Genomic DNA, 10,108 nt, shown 5'->3' on the forward strand with positions numbered 1-10,108 from the left:
GAGTAAATTTTCTTTGACCTGAGCCTATAACTCTTATTTGAGGCAGAAACTAATTGAACCATTCATTTTGATGTTTTTGTTTTTGTTTTTTTAATCCTGAAACTGCTGCAAAGGGACATTTGACTGCCATATAATTTTGCTAGATATATATAGAGAAAAAGTATTTGCCTGGGATTTTATGTCTTATTAAAATTAAATAAATGCATGCAATACATAAATAAAACCTCATTGAATGTTGGAACGTCAGGCAAGAGTTTTAATCTTTCCCTTTTCACATCAGAACACTCATATATATGATTTTAAAAAATTGGGGTAATTGTAGGTACTTGAATATTAATTGTGACTAATTTAATAGTACTCCATATGAGCCATTTAAAAATTATGAACCTTCCTTTTGTGTTCATCCTTCACATAACTGTTGGGATAATCCATTACCAATAATTGTATTTTCTTTATATTCTTCTCTCGCTCAAAATCCTGACAAGAATGCCTATAGCTTTGGTGTTGTAAGTGAGAGCTGTAGAGACAGAAGTTCTGGGTCTGAGCCTCTACTCTTTGCTAGCTGTGTGTCTTTGGGAATGTCCTTTGTTTCCTCTGAGGCTCGGTGTCTTTATAAACAAAGTGGGGAAATATATTAAACCTGATAATATTGTTGGGGCACCAGGGTGGCTCAGTCGGTTAACCATCTGACTCTTGATATCGGCTCAGGTCATGATCTCACAGTTTGTGAGACTGAGCCCTGCCTCGTGCAGAGCCCTGTTAGGATTCTCTCTCTTTCTCTCTCTCTGCACCTGCCCTGCCTGTGGTCTCTATCTCTGTCTCAAAATAAATAAATGAACTTTATAAAAACTGACAATACTGTTGTGAGGGATAAATGAGACAATTAAAAAAATTTTAATGTTTATTTTGAGAGAGAGAGAGAGAGAGAGAGAGAGAATGAGCAGGGAAGGGGAAGAGAGAGAGGGAGGCACAGAATCAGAAGCAGGCTCCAGGCTCCGAGCTGTCAGCACAGAGCCTGACATGCGGCTTAAACCCACAAACCATGGGATCAAAACCTGAGCTGACGTCGGATGCTTAATTGACTGAGCCACCCCGGCGACCCTAAATGAGGCCATTTTTAAAGCTCTTCCCACTGCACCCAGCCGGAGCTAAGCCCTGGTACATAGTAGGTATTCAATAACCACTGATTGAATTAATGGATAGAGATCTGCTTAGAAGGTAACATGCAGAGCCTTCAACGTACCATTCAAGAACTGACTCCTGTATTTATCCCACCCACCAGCACTCTTAGTGTGCCATGGCCTAGTTAGGATAGGTCCCTTTGTTGTGGCCACACTGATTTCCTTTCTGCCCTTATACACTACTCAGCCTCTCAGTCCCATGCTTACACTATTTCCATTATCCCACAAAGAGTGCTTTTCACTCTTACATGCCATGATATTTCATTTACCTTCCTGATCTCGCACAAAACTCACCTTTTTTTAGGAAACTGCCTAATTAGCCCCATTATGACTTAGGTCTCACCATTATTCTGGTTCATCTTCTCAGCACTCATGTGGTCTGTTTACATGATGCTCTGCGCCTGCAGGCATATAGCTTTGCATTGTTCTTAAGTCATTTTCTGTAGATTTAGGACCCTCGCCCCATCCAGCTAGTTTCCAAGCTCTTCAGAGGCGTTGAGGAACGCATCTCCTAGTTTGTTTGTAACCCCCTTTTCCTATGTTACCCTTGGTCTCTAGCCTCAAGAACAGAGTTGCTTATGATCTAAAGCAGCCAACTGGCTGTGCTGACAATGAACAGATATTTGTCACGGAATCAGTGTACAATTTAAAACAATTATATAGCTGTGTGACCTTGGGCTTGTCAGTCAAACTCTCAGGTGTTCAGTTTCATCATTTGTAAAATATATGAGGGGTTGGATTATATTATTTGTCTGCTCTCAGTTCTATCATTTTATGGTTTTTATCTCATTTTATTTTATATACTTTTTATTTTTTTTTTTTGAGAGAGAGAGAGAGAGAGAGGAGAGAGAGAGAGACTGCACGAGCAGGGGGGGAGCAGAAGAAGAGGCAGAGAGAGAATCCCAAGCAGGTTCCACACTGGGAGCGCAGAGCCCATCATTTGGGCTCAATCCCACAACCGTGACGATCATGACCTGAGCCGAAATCAAGAGTCAGACGCTCACCCGACTGAGACATCCAGGCGCCCCTCATTTTATGGTTTTTAGATCACATACTTCAGCCCAAGTCGGTAGCTTTTGTGTTGGGTAGATGACGTTTGTGATCTATTTCTTGAGAAACTAAATGGTCCTTCTAGAGCTAGGATAAACAAGATTCAGTGTTTCTAGCTGGATAAGAATTGGGGGAAAGAGAACCAGGAGAGGTTTTAGTTCAAGAATAGACTAAGGCTTAAATAAAACAGGGCCAGGGGGAGGGGAAGGAAAAAGAAAGAAAAAAAAAGAAAAAAGAAAAGAGGGTAGAGTGGGAGAGAGCCAAAGCATAAGAGACTCTTAAAAACTGACAACAAACTGAGGGTTGATGGGGGGTGGGAGGGAGGGGAGGGGAGGTGATGGGCATTGAAGAGGGCATCTTTTGGGATGAGCACTGGGTGTTGTATGGAAACCAATTTGGCAATAAATTTCATATATTAAAAAAAGAAACAAACCAGGGCCGGCATTTGCTTTACCAATAAGCAGAAGTATCTTTCCCCCTTCTCTCTCTCCTTCATTCCCTACACACCAGAGAACCACCCTCCCCAAAGAAGAATTTATTATTAACTAGAATTCATGATTCAAAATCATCATAAAAATTGGTATTTTCAGGCACAGAGGTGTTGGCACCTGGGTGGCTCTGTCAGTTAAGTGTCTGACTCTTGATTTTGGCTCAGGTCACGATCTCACGGTTTGTGAGATTGAGCCCCACTTTAGGCTCCACGCTATCAGTGAAGAGCCTGCTTGGGATTCTCTCTCTCCCTCTCTCTCTCTCTTCCCACCCTTGAAATAAATAAATAAACATGAAAAAATAAAAAGCATGTAAAAATTTCATTAACACATGAAAGTAGAAAGACATACATTTATCCCAACTCATGTAAATCACTTGCAAACCTGCCAGTGTCCCAGGTTAATGAGATTCAAGAACCAAAAGAGACTTATGAGGAATTGATTCCCAAACACCAACCCAGAATCAAAAGATAGACTGTATTGATTGGTCTGGTTTCACAGAAACATTTGTTTCCAATGACTGAGTGAAAATTACTTATTCAAAAACATCATCTTCCCACCATGCCTTTTTTAAAAAAGGAAGAAGTCTATGTAGTTACAAGAGAATGCTTTTCATGAAAATAGAAATTTCGATGAATAAATGAGTATATGGAGAATATACATGGTACAAGAGACAATCTTCCACGAGAACCCGTTTTTGAGGAAATGGAGTTCTGTCAGGTACCAATAACCTAACATGGCTTTTCAGAGCTTGGCACTTTGTGTAGCACACGAAACATATAGTTCTTCAGGCTAAGATATGAATTTTCTAAAATGGATTCGATTTATGTACCCCTAATGCATAAAATAGCTACAGAGACATGTTGTTGTACCCACCTGATGGACGGAGCCTAAAGGAAACAGACAAGCAACCCGAGACATGTCTCCAAGCGTGTTTTATAGTGTCAAAGGGGCTCCAAGCCTTCTACCAAAAAGACTGGGGAAAAAAGAACGAGTCACTCTGAGGTCTAGAGTATGTATAGTGGGAGTGAAGCCGGAAGGGTAAAGGGTTGCTGGAACCTAAGGGATGGAGGTCAGAAGGTAGGATATTGGAGTTAAGGATTTCTGATGTAGACCAGTTCCGGTAATGGCAAGGTCTAGACGGGCTTCCATGGCTGTGAGTTAGTGAAGTAAAGTGGAGGTAAATGGCCCAGGTGTGGAGGTTAAGACCTATAAATGTAGGGCGCCGAGCGGCCTGACTGTCCACAAGGATCTTTACCGACCGGATGAATAGTGAATACCTACTCTGTGCAACGTGTTCTGGAGATATAGCCATAAATGAGGAAAACACCATTCTTGACCTCAGAGAACCTCTATTCTAGTAGAGAAGATGCACAGTTTAAATGAGTCATTACAATAAAGTATAAGGAGTGTTCCTTTTCAGAAACCAAAGGAATACATTTAGGCAAGGGGAGTGTATCCTCTCTGGTAGCTAATGATAATGGAATTATCTTTGGGAAGCTTTCCCTTGCTCATGTTTTCTATCCTTTTAGGAGTACGAAAGGCTTTCAGTTTATAGATGATGTAATTAGGGGATTTATCCAATGTCATACTCATTGAATGTAGTAGAGCTAGGAGTCAAAAACCAGACCTGTCAGAGTTGTAGTTCTGCTATAGCTTATGTGAGGTGACTACGGCCCTTCTTTCTGGCTGATGACAACAGAAAAATATGGAAACATGTAAAAACCGCTATTTGAGGACTCTAAAGTTAGCAGAAGCAGAGGAGAGGAGTCAAAACTTGGAGAAGTGACCCGAATGGGGGGGTGAGTTTCTATTTTTTTCCCCTTGTGCTGCTTTGCGCCTACAGTGGGTCTCAGTCATACCATGGTAGGCTGGTGTTGGAAACTAAAACTCTGATAGAAAGCTCATGAGCTTTCCGACCCAAAGGACAAGGGATAGGAACACCACAGGGCTGGATAGTGTGGGAGGAATCACAGTGGGGACAAAGCTGGAGAAGGGGCCCCTTAATTCTGTAGAAGTCTCTGCTGGGCTCCCGAGCTATGTGTGCGTAGGGTGGACCCCACTGAACACAGCTAAGGCTTGGCGAATTGGAGCTGAGATTGGGGTCATCCACACAAGTCTCAGGTTAACCCTGAACGAGGGCTATATGGCACAGAACCAAATAAGCAGAGCAAATTCCTAGAGAAATAAAATACGATTTAATATTGTAGCAACTTTATTGAGGTGTCCTTTACATATACAGTTCATCTGTTTTATGTTTATACTTCAGTGATTTTTTTGTTTCGAGGAAATTAAGGACCATTTCCATCATCCCCGTGAGACCTCATCTTTCCGTTTATAGTTAATCTCTGTTCTCAGCTCTAACCCCTGGAAACCACTAATCTACTTTTTGTCTCTGTAGATTTGCATTCTCTGGACACTTCATATAAATGGTATTGTACGATATGTAGTCTTTTGCATCTGGCTGTTTTCACTTAACAAAATGTTTTTGATGTCCATCCATATTATGGCATATATGAGTGTTTTGTTCTTCTTTAAGGATGAAAAGTATTCATTGTGTGGCTATTCCACATTCTCAAGTAAGATATGTACTGCCACCCATGTAAGGCAAGACAGAATTTCTGGTCTAAACCTAACAGGATGATTTCCTGCTAAAACAAAAGGATCACCATTCTCAAAAAAATCCCAGAGGTTTCAGGACTGTGAGTCTAAACAACCTAATAGTCAAAATATCTGAGAGACTATGCATAGCAGACATATTAAGAGCCTGGAAAATATGACCAATCCTCAAGGGAAAAGACAATCAACAGATGCAAACCTTGAGAAAACCCAGATGTTGGAATTATCAGACAAAATATTTAAAACATCAATTATAACTATGGTCCATGAAGTTGAGGAAAAAACACTTGAAATGCATGGGTAGATAGATATTTCAATAAAGAAAGAAAAAGCAGATAGGGGGCCTGGGTGGCTCAGTTGGTTAAGCATTGGACGCTTGATTTTGGCTCAGGTCATGATCTCAAGGTTCATGGGTTCGAGCCTGGCACCCAGCACTGGGCTGACAGTGCAGAGCCTGCTTGGGCTTCTCTCTCAATCTCTCTCTCTCTCTCTCTCTCTCTCTCTCTCTGCCCTCCTCCCACTTGCACTCTCGTATGCTCTCTCTCTCTCTCTCAAACTAAATAAATAAACTTTTTAAAAAAGTATATAAAAAAAAGAATCAAATGGAAAATTTAGAACGGAAAAGTACAACATTTGAAATGAAAAACTTCCCACATGGACTCCGCAGTAGACTAGAGTAGAACCAGTAACTTAGAAAATAGGTCAATAAGAGAAACAAACTGTATGATTTCGTTTATGTGTGGAATCTAAAAAAACGTGGAGTTGAGAACCAGAGAGTAGAATAGCAGTTACCAGGCACTGAAGGGTGGAGAAAATGAGGAGAGGTTGATCAGAGGTTACAAACTTTCAGTCAGAAGATTAACAAGTTCTGGGGATCTTTTCTACAGCATGGTGGCTATAGTTAATAATACTGTATTGTGTACTTGAAATTTGTACACAGTGTATATGTATATCAAACCATCACATGAAACACCTTAAATACACACACTTACTTACCAATTATAACTCAATAAAGCTGGAAAGAAAAGAAAATAGGTCAATAAACTTTATCCAATCTAAGGAACACCGAAACAAAGAAGATTCGAAGGTTGAACAAAATGAACAGAGCTTCAGGGGCTTGTGAGACAATATCAAAAAGCCTAACATTCATATCATTGGAGTGCCAAAAAGAGAGACGAGATTGGTGCAGAAAAAAATATTTTAAAGAATATTAGCTGAAAACTTCGCACATTTTGTGAAATGTAAAATCTATCATTTCAAGAAGCTTAGTGAACCCAAAGAGAACAGCTCAGAGAAAACCATGCCTGGCCATATCATAATCAAATTGATGAAAACCAAAGATAAATTTTTAAAAATCTTTAAAGCAGCCAAGGAAAACATCATATGTTTGCATGTATGGGACCCGTGATTCAAACATCTGTGGATTTGTCAGAAAACTGGAGACCAGAAGCCAGTGGGACATCTTTAAGGTGCTGAAAACAAAGGACTATTAACCCCAAATATTCTCCATCTAGTGTGGATATGCTTCATGAGTAAAGGTGAAATAAAGACATTCTCAGAAAAAGGAAAACTAAGAGACTGTCAACAGCAGACATGGTCTATAAGAAATGCTAAACTAGGATGAAGGAAAAGTGTATTAGGGAAAAACTGGAATTTTCAAGAATGAAGGAAGAGCATCAAAGATGGCAAATACATGGATAAAAAAAGTCTATTTCTCTCTCTATCTTTTTTTTTTTTTTTTAAAGGGGGGTGCGCCTGGGTAGCTCAGTCGGTTGAGCGTCTGACTTTGGCTCCGGTCATGATCTCATGGTTCATGGGTTTGCGCCCCGTGTGGGGATCCGTGCTGACAACTCAGAGCCTGGAGCCTGCTTCCGATTCTGTGTCTCCCTCTCTCTCTACCCCTCCCCCACTCGTGCTCTGTCTTTCTCTGTCTCTCAAAGATAAATAAACGTTAAATTTTTTTTTTAAAAAAATCAGTTAAGCGTCTGACTTCAACTCAGGTCATGATCTCGTGGTTTGTGAGTTCAGGCCCCACGTCGGGCTCTGTGCTGACAGCTCAGAGCCTGGAGCCTGCTTCGGATTCTGTGTCTCCCTCTCTCTCTCTCTGCCCCTCCCCCTCTCACACTGTCTCTCTCTCCCTCAAAAATAAATAAGCATTAAAAAAATAATAAAGAAAAGAAATGCACTTTAAATATAAAATATAAAGATATATACAGGTTACAAGTAAAATGATGAAGCCCTCTCCCCGTGAAATAGCCCCAGCCCAGCAGAGATGCTGGCGACCCGGCCTAGACCCGGTGGCGGAGCCTGAAAGCACGTGGGCCCTTTGCAGCTGCACTTCTTGCCCTGTGCTGTCAGTGGAGGTACCGTACTGGCAATTGCTTGAGAAGAGTTTTCCGTTGTTGCTTCTGATACTTGATTAAGGGAAGGGTTTTCGGTTCACACCTGAGACAGCCCCAAGTGTTGCAAATTAACAGCCCAAACAGTCCTCGGATGCGGCGGTTTTCATGGAGACCATCTCTCCCCGACAAAGATGATTGCAGCAAGACTAAAGATGTACGAATAAGACCATGACTACGGGAGCGATTGCTGCAATGCTGTCTACAATCATCTATTCAAGGTGCTTCTTTCCATACTGTGCTTACAACATTGTTGGAGGACCGGATGAACAAGGGAACAGAGCTGTGCATGACTCGGCAGGTGCCATGCTACAAACCAGTGCCTGCCTGACAACCAGGTTGGTTTTAAGAACACGAAGAACGTGGAGCAGGTCCCACTCAGAATCTGCATCATGACCAAGGAGGGCATCAGGGAGGAGACTGTTCCCCTGAGGAAGGATCGATGTGTGTGCTGTTATCATGAATCACTTCAAAACTGGTTGCTTTTACACCTTGGAACTACCAGACTAGTTTGTTTTGTTAAAACATAAACCTGTTTTTGAAAAACTAAAACGATGGAAAAGATATATGATGCCAGTAATAATTGAAAGAATGCTGTGATGCGGCTATATTGATATCAGACAAGGTAAACTTCAGAGCAGTAAATATTACCAGGAATAAAGAAGGAACTAGATAATTATGAAAGAATCAGTTCACCAAGAAGACATAACAATTATAAATGTATATGCAGCTAACAATAGGTCCTCAAAGTACAGCTGATAGAAAGTAATAGAACTGAAAGAGGGAACAGGCAAATCCATAGATGTATATGGTGACTTCAGTACAGGTATCCCAGATGAAGGTGAATATAGAAAACCTAAACAACATTATCACCAACTTGAATTCATCTTCTTATCAAGTGCACATGAGACATACTCTGGGCCACAAATATACCTTAAAATTGTACGAATATCGAAGTCATACTAAGTATGTTGGCTGACGTAATGTTGTTAAACCAAATAGAAATAAAAGGGATGTAAAATACCTGGAAAACCCTCAGATATTTGGAAAACATTACTAAATAACCAGTGAATTAAAGAGAAAGACTCAAGGGAAAATTAGAACATATTTTGAATTAAATTAAATTTAAGTTGCAACATTTGTGAGATACATCTAATGTACTTGTTCAAGGGAAGTGTGTGGCACTAAATCATCTTTTAGAAAAGGGTTTCAAAGTGAGGATCTAAGCATCTACCTTAAGAAACTAGTAAAGGTGAGTAAATTAAGTTCAAAGAAAACAGAAGGAAGGAAATGGTAAAGATAAGAGCAGAATCACTGAAAGTGAAAACAAAAACAATTGAGAAAATCAATGAAACTAAAAGCTATATCTTTGACATTTTCAGTAAAATTGATTAATTTGTAGCAACACTAACAAAAAAAAATGAATGAAGACACAGATTGCTAATATCAGGAATGAAAGAGGGGATATCACTACAGAGCATACAGGCATAAAAGGATATTAAGGGAATAGTAAAGATAATTGTATTCTTGTAATTCTGAAAACTTAAATTGAACCAGTTATTAAAAGACACAAACTACTGAAGCTCACTCAAGAGGAAATAAGTAACTAGGTAGTCCTATATTTATTAAAGAATTTGAATTCATAGTTAAATAACTTCCAAAAAGAAGATTCCAGGTCCAGATGGCTCCACTGGAGGATCCTGTCAATCATTTCAGAAAGGACTGGTACTAAATCTATACAATCTCTTACAGAAAGAAAAGGCCAATGTCACCCTAATATAAAAGTCAGACAGGGGTGCCTGGGTGGCTCAATTGGTTGAGTGTCCAAATCTTGAATTGAGCTCAGGTCATGATCTCACCATTTGTGGGATTGAGCCCTGCATTGGGCTCTGTGCTGACAGTGCAGAGCCTGCTTGGGATTCTCTCTCTCCCTCTCTCTTTGCCCCTTCCCTGCTCGTGCTCTTTATCTCTCTCTCTCAAAATAAATAAACATTAAAAAATCAGACAAAACATTAAAGAAAATTAAGAGCCCCATATCCATAATAAATATAGATGCAAAGCCCTGAATAAAATATTATCAAAGATCAATAATGAATGAAAATGATAATATATCAGAACCAAATTAAGTTTATCTCAGGAATATAAGGATGATTCATTACTGAAAATCAATCAATTTAATTCACCATAACAACAGATTAAAGAAGAAAAGCTATACTATTATATCAAAAAACACATGAGGAAGAATTTGACAAAATTCAACATGCCTTCATGATATTAAGAATTATCCACAAACAAGGGATCAGAAGGGAACTGAACCTGATGAGGAGAATTTATTAAAAAAAAAAACACCTAAAAACAAAACAAGAAAAAA

General features: G+C 39.8%; 1 pseudogene; it reads left to right on the forward strand.

The window, feature by feature from the left end:
• The window catches only part of LOC113597840 (proteasome subunit beta type-1-like), a 61,049-nt pseudogene extending 52,775 nt beyond the window's left edge, over nucleotides 1-8,274 (forward strand).
• Nucleotides 8,275-10,108: the final 1,834 nt, after the last annotated feature.

The sequence above is a fragment of the Acinonyx jubatus genome, chromosome X, assembly GCF_027475565.1.
Source record: "Acinonyx jubatus isolate Ajub_Pintada_27869175 chromosome X, VMU_Ajub_asm_v1.0, whole genome shotgun sequence".
In the NCBI taxonomy this organism is placed as follows: Eukaryota; Metazoa; Chordata; class Mammalia; order Carnivora; family Felidae; genus Acinonyx; species Acinonyx jubatus.